We start from the raw sequence: 16,394 nt of genomic DNA, 5'->3' as shown, positions 1-16,394 counted from the left end.
AAAAAAAAAAAAAAAAAAAAACAACCATAAAAGGAAGGCAAGAAGGGGGGAGGATTATACGAGGTGGGGAAGGAGAAAACACAGAAAGCCTGTGTGTGTAGAGGAATGAAGCAATAAACTAGTAATAGCCAAACTTAAAAGATGGACTCAGTGTAGGAGTTAGAAGCTAGCAAACATATGTCGTCAGACAACTGCCCACTTCTTAGTAGCCCAGACGTGCTGTAACACACTCCATCCCTCTGTGCTTTGCACTGTGTGTTCCTTTCTGACCTAATTCCAATTCCAGTAAATAAATGCTCATATATACATCGAATCCCAGGTTAGATGCTATGCTATCTCTTCCCAGAAACCTGTCCTAGTATCCTCTGCTTCTGAAGAGTTTTGTTTGGGTTTTTAAAGTAAGCTCTGCACCCAATGTGGAGCTTGAACTCACCACCCTGAGATCCAGTCACATGCTCTACTGACTGAGCCAGCCAGGTGCCCCCTGCTTCGAAAGAGCTTATCAGGAACAGCCTGGGTGGCTCAGTGGTTTAGCACTACCTTCGGCCCAGGGTGTGATCCTGGAGACCCCACATCGAGTCCCACATTGGGCTCCCTGCATAGGGCCTGTTTCTCCTTCTGCCTGTGTCTCTGCCTCCCTCTCTCTGTGTCTTTCTCATGAATGAATAAATAAAATCTTTATAAAAAATAATAATAGAAATAAAGAGCTTATCATTTTCTCGATTGAGCTAACTTTTTATTTATTTTTATGATTATGTCCTCAATGATGGGGAAACACAGGGCTAGCTGAGGACAAGGCATGAGCCCAGGGCAGCACATTGACAAGTCCTTGAACAGGCAGAGGGACATTCCTCTACGAATTCAACTGCCTCGATACATTGCTAAGGGCAATAGGCAATCTTAGCCTGCCCCCCAGGATCCTGTAAGTCTACATTAATGGATAAAAATTCCTTTAGAAATTCCCTTTTTCGGGCAGCCCGGGTGGCTCAGCGGTTTAGCGCCATCTTCAGCCCAGAGCCTGATCCCAGGATAGAGTCCCACATCAGGCTTCCTGCATGGAGCCTGCTTCTCCCTCTGACTATGTCTCTGCCTCTCTCTCTCTCTCTCTCTCTCTCTGTGTGTGTCTCTCATAAATAAATTAATTAAAAAACCTTAAAAAAAAAAAAAAGAAGTTCCCTTTTTCTCTACTCCCAAGATACATGTTGGTAATCATCCCTCACGCATATGACCTATGGGTATACATCTGAAGGGTCTCATGACTAAGGTTTTATTAGACGGTAATGAGGGACCTTTTCCCAACAATAGCTAGCCCCCTCAAGGTCCTGGAAACCTGGCTTCCAAAATCCCTTAGAGAGTATGCTATCCTCAAACCCCTCCCAAGTCCCAGGTATATAATCAGCCACTCCTCCCAGGCCCTGGGCAGCAGCTCTTCCTGTCCATGGGTCCTATCCTCATACTTTAATAAAACCACTATTCTGCACCAAAGATGTCTCAAGAATTCTTTCTTGGTCATTGGCTCCGGACCTCACCTATATTCCAAAACTTCATCATTCAACTCTATTATATTCTTTCATTTGCATGTCTGCATTCCTGATTAGACAGAGTTCTGACATTGCAGAGGCAAGCTCTTACTCATCTCTGGCTGATATTAAGATTAGCACTAAAAAGTCAAAATTTGGTCATTCGAGGTGAGTTGAGATGAAGACTTAAAGTAGGAACTTGCTATTTCCAAGTAGAAACTTTGAAAACCTGAGTCAACTGCAAAGAAGTACAGGATAGAATTCTAGAGAAGAAAGTAGTTTGAGAATACACAAGGAGTGTAGCCTAAGTGGAACAAATATCCAGTGTATTGAAGTGACCTGAGATGAATAGAGCAAAAGGAAATAGTTATTTAAAAAATAACAATAATTTTGTTATTGTTCAGAAACAAAGGAATTCTGGCAGCAATGCTGTAAAATCAGTGCATGTAAAACATGTAATCTAAATCTACAGTAATTAGTACTTCCGTCCTACTATTTTGTTTGCGTAAATCTGATTGCACTGGTGGTCTTGCACTGTATACCCACACGCCCTTGGCCATGCAAATGTAAAATGCTCCATCCAGTTTCAGGATTTTTATTTTTTTTTTTTTTAAGATTTATTTATTCATGAAAGACACAGAGGGAGAGAGGCAGAGACACAGGCAGAGGGAGAAGGCTCCATGCAGGGAGCCAGATGTGGGACTCCATCCCGGGACTCCAAGAGCACACCCCGAGCCAAAGGCAGATGTTCAACCGCTGAGCCACCCAGGTGTCCCAGTTTCAGGATTCAATTAAGATTTCCAAAACCCACAACAACAATAACAAATTTAGCTGATAAAACTGGCTATAAACAAAGTAGGACAAATACTAGAAATTTATTAATGGGAAGGAAATTTCTATCTTCCCTGTCTACTCATTAGAAAACAAAACAGAGGGATCCCTGGGTGGCGCAGCGGTTTGGCGCCTGCCTTTGGCCCAGGGCGCGATCCTGGAGATCTAGGATCGAATCCCACGTCAGGCTCCGGGTGCATAGAGCCTGCTTCTCCCTCTGCCTGTGTCTCTGCCTCTCTCTCTCTCTCTGTGTGACTATCATAAATACATAAAAATTAAAAAAAAAAATAAAGAAAACAAAACAGAAAGTCTGGTCTTTGCAACTATGGGGGGAAAAACAGGAAAATTCAATTGTATATAATTATTAACAATAGCTAACATAATACATTTGTAGATGTGTATGATACCTATTTATAAGCAGCCTGCAGGAGTGGGGAGGCATGATCACCACCTCCTTTTCTTTAACCACTTGAGTGTGGGCTGGATTTAGGGACCACTAGCAAATAGAATGCAGCAAAGGAATGGTGTGTATCTTCCCAGATGAGATTACAAAGACTGGCTTCTAGAATTAGTGCTCTCTTTTGATCTCTTGCTTGCTGTTTGCTCTGAACAAAGCCAGCTGCCAGACTGTGAGCTACTCTATAGTAATGTTCATGTGAAAGAAGGCATGTCTTTAGCCAACAGTCAGCAACCTCAGGACAGCAAAAAACCATGTGAATGAACTTGGAAGTAGATCTTCCCTCAACTGGGCCTTGAGGAGACTGCAGCTCCAGCCGACGTCTTGAACCATAGCCTGAGACTGAGCCAGAGATATGCGGCTAAGCTGTATTTGCAGTCCTAATCAACAGAAATTTGGAAACTAAATTTTTGCTGCTTTAAGCTGCTAAATAGATAACTAATATGTCCTATGCTACATTACAAACTATTTTATCTATTATATAAATAACATATTTCTAACTGTATATGCTATATAATAATGTAATATAATACTGATACAATATATGAAAGACTAAATTAGCTATTATGTGTTAGCTATTTATACATATATAAATATATTCTAGTTAGTGGTGATGACTAATGTTTATGGAATATTGACCATATACTAGACACCGTGTTAAAAAAATATGATCAGGGATGCCTAGGTGGCTCAGTCAGTGGCTTAGCGTCTGCCTTTGGCTCAGGTTGTAGCCCTGGGTCCTGGGATGGAGTCCTGCATTGAGCTCCCTGTGAATAGCCTGCTTCCCCTCCTCTGCCTACGTCTCTGTCTCTCTCATGAATAAATAAAATCTTAAAAAAAAAAGTTATGATTATGCTACTTCACAGTAAAGCATAAAGAGGGATGCCTGGGTGGCTCAGTGGTTGAGTTTCTGCTTTCAGCCCAGGGTGTGATCCAGAGTTCTGGGATTGAGTCCCCCATTGGGCTCCCTGTGAGGAGCATACTTCTCCCTCTGCCTGTGTTTCTGCCTCCCTCTCTGTCCCTCATGAACAAATAAATAAAATCTTAAAAAAAAAAAAAGCATAAAGAAAAGAGAAAGATGGGGATGCCTGGGTGGCTCAGTGGTTGAGTATCTGCCTTTGGCTCAGGGCATGATCCTGGAGTCCCGGGATCAAGTCCTACTTTGGGCTCTTTGCATGGAGTCGTCTTCTCCCTCTGCCTGGGTCTCTGCCTCTCTCTCTATCTGTGTCTCTCATGAATAAATAAAATCTTTTTTTTAAAAAAGGAAAGATGAAAGGAAACAACAGATAATGGAGAAAGGAAAGACACAGATAGGAAGAAAAAAAAGAAGAGAGAAAAGAGGATGTGAGAGACAGAACTCATGTGGAAACCACAAAATTATCCTGTAATATTGAATATGAGTGATTGGCATAATTCAGTAGTATAATTTACTTGAAATGTAGACCATAAAAAAAAAAAAAAAAAAAACAATTTGAGGCACCTGCCTGGTTCAGTCTGTAAAGCATGTGACTTTTGATCTCAGGGTTGTGAGTTTGAGCCCCATACTGAGTGTGGAGATTACTTGAAGTATTTTTAAAAACATTAAACAATCACAAAATCTGGTTTGTAAGAATGAGCTTAAGGAATTTAAATAATTTTGCCTGAAGAAAAAACCTAAAAGAGGAACTTAATAATTTTTAAATGTGCTAGTGAGGATTTGGGTAAAGTTTTTTATTTACCACTTCCATAAATATTAGGACACAGTAAAAATGAATTTATTCTGGCATTTAGTTAAATTATATATTGAAGTGACATCCTGCATAAATGAGTGTAAATATTTTATACTTATTTACTGTGCCGGAGTGGCTCAGTGGGTGGATTTGTGCAACTTTTTTTTTTAAAGATTCATTTTTTTTTAAGATTTTATTTATTTATTCATGACAGACAGAGAGAGAGGCAGAGACACAGGCAGAGGGAGAAGCAGGCTCCACACAAGGAGCCTGATGTGGGACTCGATCCCAGGATCCCAGGATCATTCCCTGAGCGGAAGGCAGACACCCAACTGCTGAGCCACCCAGGCATCCCAAGATTCATTTATTTTAGACAGCCCAAGCACGCGTGAGTGAGTGAGGAACAAAGGGAAAGAGAGAATCCTAAGCAGACTCCACCCTGAGACTCACATGGGGCTCAACCTCAGGACCCAGATATCATGACCTGAGCCCAACCCAGTTATGATTTAACTGACTGAGCCACTGAGGGACCCCAAGTGTGAGATTCTTGATGTTGGGGTTGTAAGTTTGAGCCCCACTTTAGTTGTAGAGATTATGTAAGAAAATATTTAATTAATAAATAAAATGTTTATTCAACAAGCATGGAGAACTTCCAATACTCCAGCCATTCTGTTATATACATTTGAAATATAGTGGTAATAAAATAGACAATATTTTGCCATTATATTGCTTACATTTCTTAAGAAAGGCTACAGAAATTCTTTTTTGGAGATAAACTTCTTTTTTTTTTTTTTTTTTAAGATTTTATTTATTCATGAGAAACACAGAGAGGAGAGAGAGAGGCAGAGACACAGGCAGAGGGAGAAGCAGGCTCCATGCAGGGAGCCCGACGTGAGATTCGATCCCGGGTCTCCAGGATCACGCCCTGGACTGAAGATGGCACTAAACCACTGAGCCACCCGGGCTGCCCCTGTAGATAGACTTCTTTAGTGACTTAAGGTGGATATATTTCTAGAAACAGCATGATGGATTGGAAAGTCATTAAAGTTAGAACTCTTCATAAGTAGGCTCCACACCACACTTAGTGTGGGGCTTGAACTCATGACCCTGAGATCAAGAGCCACAGCTGAGCCAGTCAGGCTGTCCATGATTTTTTCTGGTAGAAGAGTGAAGGAGACTCTTAGAGCTGTCCCAAAGATGGTGATGGGCAGGACTACAGTGCCACTCTTAGAAACACTGAATACTGGTTGGTTGATTTTTCCTTGGTTTTGTGTGTCAATCAGGCAGAAATTCTGCTTTACATGGTGTTGTCTACAGGATCCAAAGTGGCCTTGCTCCAACAGCTAGCTGGCCCTAGCTGCCCACAGGAATCCATGACGGGGTTGCTGGCAATGGTTCTCTTCCATTAGTGTTAACTCATTTGGGTTTTGACAGTGTAGCCATGGGTTGAGATGGAGCATTCCAAGAACCAAAGGAAGAAGTGGAGCTTTGTTAAGACTCAGACTTCATTACCCAGCATCTCTCTCCCACATCCTATTGGTCAAAAGAAGTCTCCATGGTCAGTCCCAGTTTTAGGGGAGGAGCACCAGACTCCCTCCTGATGGGAGGAGAGTCAAAAAATGTGCAGCAATCTTTAATCTACCACAGTGCCTCTGAGGTTAAAGTGAATCTTTTCAACAGCCTAGGTAAGTGCCAAACAGACAACATTTGTATTTTGCTCTTTCCTGGAAACCTCATTCACTGCTCTTGCCAATGCTAAGCACAGCTGTCGTACAAGGGCCTCTTTGATGCTCAGTATTATAGATGAACTGTACTCTCATTTTCTTGTTTTCCGCAGCATTGGGCACTGTTGACCAATCCTCCTTGTTGACGTATTCTCTTCCCATGCATGGCATCTCTGACACCTCATCCTTCTTTCCCTCTCTGCTCCATTCTGTGTTCTTTACAGTTTTTTTTTTTTTTCTTCTGTTCATGCTTAACATGCTGGTCATTGTCAAGGTACTCACACCAACATCTCTCATTAGTACATTCTGTCCCTCATTAGTCATGTTCACTATCATGTTTGTAGGCTTATACTCCCAGATCCACACCTCAGTCTAATTTACATCTGTTTCTCTACCTCTGAATGTCCCACACATATCTCTGTTTGGAATATGTCCCACAGGCACCCTGAGTCAGTCTAGAGTTGACCTGAGCAAGGAAGCAAGCCTAAGAGCAGACTCTGGCTGAGCTTTCAGGAGTGACAACCAAGAGACTCCATTGCCCCTCCTACCATCAGAAGGCTCCCTTCCAGACTGAGACATCACCACTCAAGCTCTAGAACTACCCTGGCTCTGCCACCATCCACACTAGCAAAATGGACCCTCACTTCCTGCCTTTCTCCTCACTTACTGTGGTTTTGACTTCAAGTCTTCTACTAATGCAAATGGTTGCTGGAACTTAACTAACATCCCAACTCCAGCTGTAGTAGAGTCTCGGGTTTGTAGTTTGTAGTTTCCCACCCTATAATGCAGAAAGGTACCTTAGAAGGAGGTTTGAACAAATGTTGAGTAAGCTAAATTATGATGTCTTAGTGTCTTAGGTGGCATCACCTTCTTCCCTGCACAGTGTCATCCCCCCCTCCCCCAAACCTCCCTTAGGACTGTGCTGCTACTAACTGCCCAGCTACTGAATTGAAATATGGTGAGTCATGCTCAGGCTCCCCCCATTTCTTTTTCTTTCCACCTGAGTCCTTTCCCACACACCTTTTGTCATCAGAATTCTATTGATGTTATATCCTTTATCTTTCACATCCATCCATTCTATTATTCCCATCACCACTTGAGTTCAGCCCAGCTATTACTCTCAGTTTCAGCGTTTCTCCACCCTTACAACACAAAGCATCAGGAGTACTATTTCTAGCAATGGTCAGATTAAGTCACCTGCTGGCTTCAAGCCCTTAAAGGTTCCTTATCCTTAGGGTATGGATGGAATTCTTAGTATGCATACATGGCTATTTATAATACTTTTATCTCTCATCACCAGTGCTCCAACCCACCCAGTCTATCTATATCTAGGACATTTGCACCTTGCTTTTCACCTCTACTGAATTACTTGCACTTCTGAAAAGCTGCAACCTCTCTTTTGCTTCTAAGCCACTGTACATGCTATGTTCTATTTGCCACACCTCCACCATAATCCTCACTTTCCCACAATCTTTTTGTTCAGCTGGCTAATTTTTAATCATCCTTTTTAATTCAGCTTGGGTAATAATTCCTTTGAATTGTTATCCAGAGCGTCTCCACCACAATGAGTGGCTCAGTGTGGATAGATGGTGTGTGCCCGAAACGAAGTGTGGAGACTCAGTCTGCGCATCGGAAAGAAGTGTTGAGTGCGAAGGGGAGAGGATGTACTTCCTAGAACTGGTCACAAGAGGGCAGCAAATAACTGCTTTAGGTCACCTAGGCAGTTTTGCTGCCTTTTCTTGCATCCCATACTCCAACTGTCTATTGATATTTATGTAGCACGACTCTGGAGCTATGCCTAATGGGATGGAAAATTTCTAATGACTTAGAATCGTACTTCATTTATATTCTGATCGGTTTCTTCATGCCAGCCACTTCACTGCGTACTGGTAACTACAAAAAGATGAATCAGCAGCACCTGGTTGGCTGAGTTCTTATAGTGTAGGACTCTGTGAGTTCAAGCCCCATGATGGGTATAGAAATTACTTTTTTTTTTTTTTTTTTAATTTTTTATTTATTTATGATAGTCACAGAGAGAGCGAGAGAGAGAGGCAGAGACATAGGCAGACGGAGAAGCAGGCTCCACGCACCGGGAGCCCGACGTGGGATTTGATCCCGGGTCTCCAGGATCGCGCCCTGGGCCAAAGGCAGGCGCTAAACCACTGCGCCACCCAGGGATCCCTAGAAATTACTTAAAAAAAAAATGAATCAGTCACAGTTCCTACATTCAAAGAATCAGTAATTTAGTGCAAAAGAGAAGTGTTTCTTTTTTTTTTTTTTTTAATTTTTATTTATTTATGATAGTCACAGAGAGAGAGAGAGGCAGAGACACAGGCGGAGGGAGAAGCAGGCTCCATGCATCGGGAGCCTGATATGGGATTTGATCCCGGGTCTCCAGGATCGCGCCCTGGGCCAAAGGCAGGCGCCAAACCGCTGCGCCACCCAGGGATCCCAAGAGAAGTGTTTCTGAACTGTCTTTATTCCTGGACATATGAAGAAACAAGTGACTTGACCCATTTTCATCAGTAGCAAAGACAGTTTCAGATGGTGGCACAATGGCCAGTTTCAGAGGGTACCTGGCTAGCTCAGTGGGTAGAGCATGCAACTCTTGATCTCTAGGGTCATGAGTTCAAGTCCCATTTAGCCTACAGCTTAGTTAAAAGGATAGTGGGATGGTTGGTTATTGGGTTCAAGTAAGATAGTCTCCTTAATGACTGACATGTTTGAAGACCACGTTACCAGGAACCCAGCTAATTCCACCCAGGTAATTCTCGGGTGGCTGGGAAAGCATGCTCCATCCCAAGCCCCCTGTTTTTCTTTTTGTCTTTAACAGACTTGAGCAGTGTTATGTTCACAACAAAAATGAAGTGAAAAGTACAGAAAATTCCTATATAACCTTTGCTCTCCACACCCACATCTTCACCTACTATCAGAGTGGTGCATTTGTTAGAGCTGATGAATCTACACCTATGCATCATTATCACCCAAAGCCCAAAGTTTACCTTTTTTGCCGTTGTAAGTCTGTAGGTTATGACAATGTATCATGACCTGTTCTATCATTAGAATGTTATACCAATTCACTACCCTAAAAATGCTTTTTTTTTAAAAAAAAAAAGTAAGCTTTATGCCCAACATACAAGCTTTATGCGGTGTGAACTCAAGACCTTAAGATCAGCAGCTGCATGCTCCTCCAACTCAGCCAGCCAGGTGCCCCCAAAATGCTCTATTTACTCCACCCTCCCCTCTAAGCTCTGACAAGTGACTCTACTGCCCCATAGTTTTGCCTTTTTTTCTGGAATATATATAGTTGGAATTTTTTTTTAAGTTGGAATATTTTATACTATGTAGCCTTTCCAGATTGGCTTCTTTCACCTAGTTATATGCATTTAAGATTCTTCCATGCTTTTCAATGGCTCGATAGCTCATTTCTTTTTAGTGCTGAATAGTATTCCATTGTCTGGATAAAACGATTTCATTATCTGCTCACCTACTTACTGAAGGACATCTTAGTCTCTCCCAAGTTTGGGTAATTATGAATAAAGCTGCTCTAAGCATCTGTGTGCAGGTTTTTGTGCAGACATAAGTTTTTCCTTTGGGTGTATATCAAGGAGCAGAATTAATAGATCCTATCTTAAGAGTATGTTTGCTTTTACAAGGAACAAAAAAACTGTCTCTTCAAAGTGGCAGTATCATTTTGCATTTCCTCCGGCAATGATTGAGAATTCCTGTTCTTCTGCATCCTTGCCATTCTTTCATGTTATCAATGTTTTGGATTTCAGCCATTCTAACAGCCATGTAGTGATAGCTCATTGTCTTCAGTTCACAATTCTCTCATGACATATGATACCTCCAGAGTGTGTTTTTGTTTAGGTTTTATTTATTCATGAGAGACACAGAGAGAGAGGCAGAGACACAGGCAGAGGGAGAAGCAGGCTCCCAGCATGGAGCCTAATGTGGGACTCAATCCTGGGTCCCAGGATCATGACCTGAGTCAAAGGCACAGGCTCGGGGCAGCCCCGGTGGCCCAGCGGTTTAGCGCCACCTGCAGCCCGGGGTGTGATTCTGGAGACCCAGGATCGAGTCCCATATCAGGCTCCCTGCATGGAGCCTGCTTCTCCCTCTGCCTGTGTCTCTGCCTCTCTCGCTCTCTCTGAATAAATAAATAAATAAATAAATAAATAAATAAATAAATAAATCTTTAAAAAAAAAAAAGGCACAGGCTCAACCGCTGAGCCTGAGCCACCCAGGCGTCCTTCCAGAGTATTTTTCATATGGCTATTTAACGTCTATGTCTTTACTGGTGAGGTGTACAGGTGGGTCTTTTGCCTTTTTTTATTTTTTATTTTTTATTTGGGAGGGAGACAGAATGAACTATGGAGAGGGCCAGAGGGAAAGAGAAGCAGACTCCTTGCTGAGCAGGAAGCCTGATGTAGAGCTCTATCCCAGTACCTGAGCCAAAGGCACAGGTTAACTGCCTGAGCAACCCAGAAACCCCCACCCCTGTTTTGTTTTGTTTTTTAGTTTTTTTTGTTTTGTTTTTGCTAATTTTTAAATCAGGTCCGTTTTCTTATTGTTGAATTTTAGGGCTTAAAGACTTTGTGTGTGTGTGTGTTTTTAAGATTTTATTTATTTATTCATGAGAGACACAGAGAGAGAGGGGGGCAGAGACATAGGCAGAGGGAGAAGCAGGCTCCATGCAGGGAACCCAATGTGGGACTTCATCTTGGGACTCCAGGATCACGACCTGAGCCAAAGGCAGGCGCTCAACTGCTGAGACACCCAGGAGTCCCATGGCTTAAAGACTTTGGATAACAGTTCTATATCAGATGTGTTTTGCAAATATTTTCTTTCCTCTGTGGCTTGTCTTATTCTCTTGACATTACCTTGTGCTGAGCAGAAGATCAGATTTTTAATGAGGCCCAGCTTACTATTTCTTTCATGGATCATGACTTTGATGTCATATCTAAAAAGTCATCTACACACCCATGGTCATCTGCTATCTTCCAGGGTCCTTCGCAGTTCTGCTATCTTTCAGGGGTTTTGCAGTTTTGTGTTTTAGATCTATGATTCCTTTTAAGAAGGCTGTGAGCTCTATATCTAGATTCATGGATTGTTTTTTGGGGTGGGGGGGGCACATGGCCATTGGGTTGTTCCAGCATGATTTGTTGAAGACTGCCTTTGATCCATTGTATTGCCTTTGCTCCTTTGCCAAAGATCAGCTGACTATATCTATGTGGGTCTATTTCTGAGCTTTCTATTCTGTCCCTTTGATGCATTTGTCTATTCTTTTGCCAATGTTACACTGTCTTGATTACCGTGGCTTTCTCAGATTTATACGTAAGTATTATATTTTGATGGGTACCGTGACAATGTAAGGTATATATATTGAGTCTTAGCTTACCCACAAACACTTCCTAAAACCCTAGGAATTGACACGTGTCTTTTTGGATGTTAATGAGATGACTGGTGGTTGGGGACTCCAGGATAGCCTCGGGATGGGTGCTGGTTGCCAGGGGAACAAACCAAATAATTAGAGGGCTGGAACTTTTGAGTCCTACCTCCTGGGATGCAGTAACTGCTAATGGACGATGATGATTGAATCTACAACCCCCATGTAATGAAACTTCCATTAAAAAACAAACAAACAAACAACAACAACAACAAAAAACCCTAACCAACTGGATTTGAAGAGCTTCTGTGAACACATTCAACTGCTGAGAGGGTGGTGTGGCCTGAGATGACATGGTAGCTCTACACTCATCCCTCATACCGTTCCCTATGCATCCCTACCATTTAGCTGCTCCTAAGCTGTAGCCTTTATAATAAATGGGTGATAATAGGAAAGCACTTTCTTGAGTTCGGTGAGCCATTCTAGCAAATTATTGAACTCAAGGATGGACTCCTGATTTATAGCTGTTAGAAGAGAGGCAGGATGTACAATTGATAGATGGGAGCAGTCTGTGGGACTGAGCCCCTAACTTGTGAGATCTGAGATTAACTTCAGGTAGATAGTGTTGAATTGTAGGATGCACAGCTGGAGTTTGAGATTGATCAATGAGTTAAACAACCCTATTTGGTGTCAAAAGTGTTGTGAATAGAGAAGAGACAGAAGCTTTTCCTTTCAGGTGATAATGTACTTTTTTTTAAAGGACTTTTTAATTTATTTATTTGAGAGCTCAAAAGCAGGGGGAGGGGCAGAGGGAAAAAGAATCTCAAGCCACTCCACACTGAATGCAGAGCCCAACACAGGGCTCCATCCCATGACCTGATAGACATGACCTGAGCCAAAACCAGGAGTTGGACACCCAAACAACTGGGCCACCCAGGTGCCCCATAAATGGTATGTTTTAATGTCAAATTCCACTTGTTCTTTGCTTGCATTTGGAAAAATGTATTTTGTATAACTCTATATTCTGCAACTTTGCTAGTTTCAGGAAGGTTTTTTATTTTTATTTATTTATTTATTTTTGGTCAACTCCTTAAGATTTTCTATATAGATTATCAAGTCATCTGTAAATAGACAATTTTATTTCTTCATTCTCAATCTGTGTACCTCATCTTTGCTATTCTTATTGCATTAGCTAGACTTCCATTATGCTGTTCAAGAGTAGTGATGAGATGATACATCCTTGCCTTGTTCATGATCATAGTGTGAAATTGTCTAATATCTCACTATTAAGTATGATATTAGGTAGAGATTTCTATCTGTCAGCTCTGCAGCAGTGATGAAGTTTTGGAATATAGGTAAGGTCCAGAGCTGACGACCAAGAAAGAATTCTTGACGTCTTTGGTGCAAAATGGTGGTTTTATTAATGCACAGGGCAGTACCTATTGGCAGGGAGAGTGGCTAATAAGGAATGGCTGACTATATTCTTTCAAGTTGGGACAGTTTTGGGGGATAGCATACTCTATAAGGAATTTTGGAAGCCAGGTTTCCAGGACTTTGAGGGGGCTAGCTATTGTTGGGAAAAGGTCCCTCATTACCGTCTAATAAAAACCTTAGTCATGAGACCCTTCAGATGTATACCCATAGGTCATATGCTTGGAGGATGATTGCCAACATGTATCTTGGGGGTAGAGAAAAAGGGAATTTCTAAAGGAATTTTTATCCACTAATGTAGACTTACAGGATCCTGGGGGGTGGGCTAAGATTGCCTATTGCCCTTAGCAATATATGGAGGCAGTTGAGTTCGTAGAGGAATGTCCCTCTGCCTGTTCAAGGACTGGTCAATGTGCTGCCCTAGGCTTGTGCTTTGTGGTCAGCTGGCCCTCTCTCCCCCAACAGCAGAACAATGTGATCCCAGTAAAGACTGAGTAGTTCCCCTTAACATAGGAATGCAAAGTATCCCAGTGGGATGTCCCATTGCAGATCCGCAGTAGATAATTCCTTTCTCTGGCAGGATGAGGCTTGGTATTTTCAGCAGCACCTCATGTTGATCCATGGTGAGATTTGGAACGATGGATGTTTTTTGCATCTTCCATATCTTTACAGTATGGGGTGCCTTGACAGGGTACCCAGTCTGGCATAGGAGTCAACAGGCCTTACTGGGTGATCTTTCAAATGTATTAAAGCCTAGGACAGGAGTGCCTGGCTGGCTCCATTAGTAGAGAAAATGATTCTTGATCTTGGGATTGGACATCAAGCCCTATGTTGGGTGTAGGGATTACTGTAAAAAAAAAAAAAAAAACTAAAATAAAATAAAAATTTCACAGTTGTAGAACCCCTCGTTCTTCTAAGAGAAAAGACGCTGTCTTTTTAAGTAATCAAAGACTTGCTAAAAGCCCAGGGTGTGATCCTGGGGTCACGGATTGAGTCCCACTTCGGGCTTCCTGAATGGAGACTGCTTCTCCTCTGTGTCTCTGCCTCTCTCTCTCTTTCCATGTCCCCCATGCATAAATAAATACAATCTTAAAAAAAAAAAAAACTTGCTAAAGACAAAACATAGCCTTTTTATCTTGGTAGATTACATTAAATTTTTATGTATTGGAGTGCCTGGGTGGCTCAGTCAGTTAAGTGTCTGCCTTTGCCTCTAGTCATGATCCTAAGGTCATGGGATCAAGTCCCTGCTCTGCAGAGAGCCTGCTTCTCCCTGTTTCCCTCTGCCTGCTGCTCTGCCTTGTGCCCTCTCTCATTCTCTGACAAATAAGATCTTAAAAAAAAAAAAAAAATCCTTTTCTTTTTTAACTTAAATAAATCCATTCTGATCTTAGCTTCACTACACATAAAATTCCTTTCTCAATATTCCTTTCCACAAACTTTCTGTAATTTTCTGTATCCATTCAGCTTTACTCTATCTTATTTTTTTCATCTTGGAACAGTAATTTTACTTGAGGATAAATTCACTCTCCCCCTTTACCAAAAGAGAACAACCCCCCTCATGTCCTTCACATCTTTCCTTACTCCCTTAAACTCCACCACATTCTACTTGCCTTATTTTCATTCATAGTCATTGGCTTCCACCCTTATTATTTCTAGTAATTTTGTGGAAAAAAAAAAAAAAAGCTTGCCTGTTTTATAAATCAATGGTGGTAGTACCCTCCAGAGATTTATTTTTTTTAAGATTTTTTTTTATTTATTCATGAAAGACACAGAGAGGCAGAGACACAGGCAAAGGGATAAGCAGGCCCCACGCAGGGAGCCCAACACAGAACAGGGAGCCCAACACAGAACTCGAACCCAGGGCTCCAGGATCACGCCCTGGGCTGAAGGCAGTGCTAAACCGCTGAGCCACCCGGGCTGCCCCCCTCCAGAAACTAAAAAAAAAAAAAAAAATCACATATACACAACATACATCTACACAGATCGCTTTTATTTCACTCTCTTGGCTACAGCTTTTTACTGAATATTTGTGATCTTTTGGAGGGTACCGAGTAGATTGGGGCAAGGGAACTTATACAGCACTATATTATAAAAACCTTTCTGCTCCTGATCTTTTCTTTGTATGCAATGTTTTGGTTATCTCCTAGGTGTTTACATTTCAAAGACATGATAAGATTTACAATTTCAAGGGGGGCAAGGAAACAATGTTAAGTTTTTGCCCTCGGCATTTTTGGCTAATTGCTACTTAAAATTGCTTTTGTAGGGCAGCCTGGGTGGCTCAATGGTTTAGCACAACCTGTGGCCCAGGTGGTGATCCTGAAGACCCGGGTTCTAGTTCCGGTAGGGCTCCCTGCGTGGAGCCTGCTTCTCTCTCTGCCTGTGTCTCTACCTCTCTCTCTGTGTCTCTCATGAATAGGTAAATAAAATCTTTTAAAAAAAATTTGCTTTTGTAGAATGCCTGGGTGACCCAGGCTCAGTGGTTGAGCATCTGCCTTAGGCTCAGGGTGTGATCCCAAGATCCGGGATCTAGTCCCATATTGGGCTCCTTGTGGGAAGCCTACTTGCCCCTCTGTGTCTCTGCCTCTCTGTGTCTCTCATGAATAAATAAATAAAATCTATTAAAAATTAAAATTGCTTTTGTTTTGGGAGTTGACAGCGTGGGGGATTTCATCTCTTTCCCCATCAACCATCACAACATCCTCTTCATTCCCATCACTTTCTAGGGATTCCACCCCTTAGCACCCCAGTCAGGCTTTGTCCCAAACACTCAGACCTTTATCTGTGCCCATCTAATTTTTGAAAATGGCCCCCTAGGGGATCCCTTGGTGGCTCAGTGATTTAGTGCCTGCCTTTGGCCCAGGGCGTGACCCTGGAGACCCCGGAACGAGTCCCACATCAGGCTCCCTGCATGGAGCCTGCTTCTCCCTCTGCCTGTGTCTCTGCCTCTCTCTCTCTGTATCTCATGAATAAATAAATAAAAATTTAAAAAAAAGAAAGAAAATGGCCCCCTAAAGTTTCCAGATTATTCTGCTTTCCTACCTTGTCAGCCAGCCCCAAAACTAGAAGAACAGTGGAAACCTTCATGCTCTTCTTTCAGTTTCCCAACTCCAGCTGCAGTGTCTGGTTGGACACTTGTGCCAGCTAAACTGCCCACAAGTAGGAGCCATTACAGCAGCCATGTGTCCCTCCCCCCCTTTTGTACAGTATACTATGCAGCTCCTCAAATACGCACATCAAACCAGCCAGCGTTTTCAGGATGTCTTCATACTCATGTGTCAATCTGCAGGCATCTAACACAGAAGCCACCTCTTTAGCTGACAGGGAAGTCAATGG

The sequence above is a fragment of the Vulpes vulpes genome, chromosome 8, assembly GCF_048418805.1.
Source record: "Vulpes vulpes isolate BD-2025 chromosome 8, VulVul3, whole genome shotgun sequence".
Taxonomy (NCBI): domain Eukaryota; kingdom Metazoa; phylum Chordata; class Mammalia; order Carnivora; family Canidae; genus Vulpes; species Vulpes vulpes.
This window is presented reverse-complemented; position numbering follows the sequence as displayed.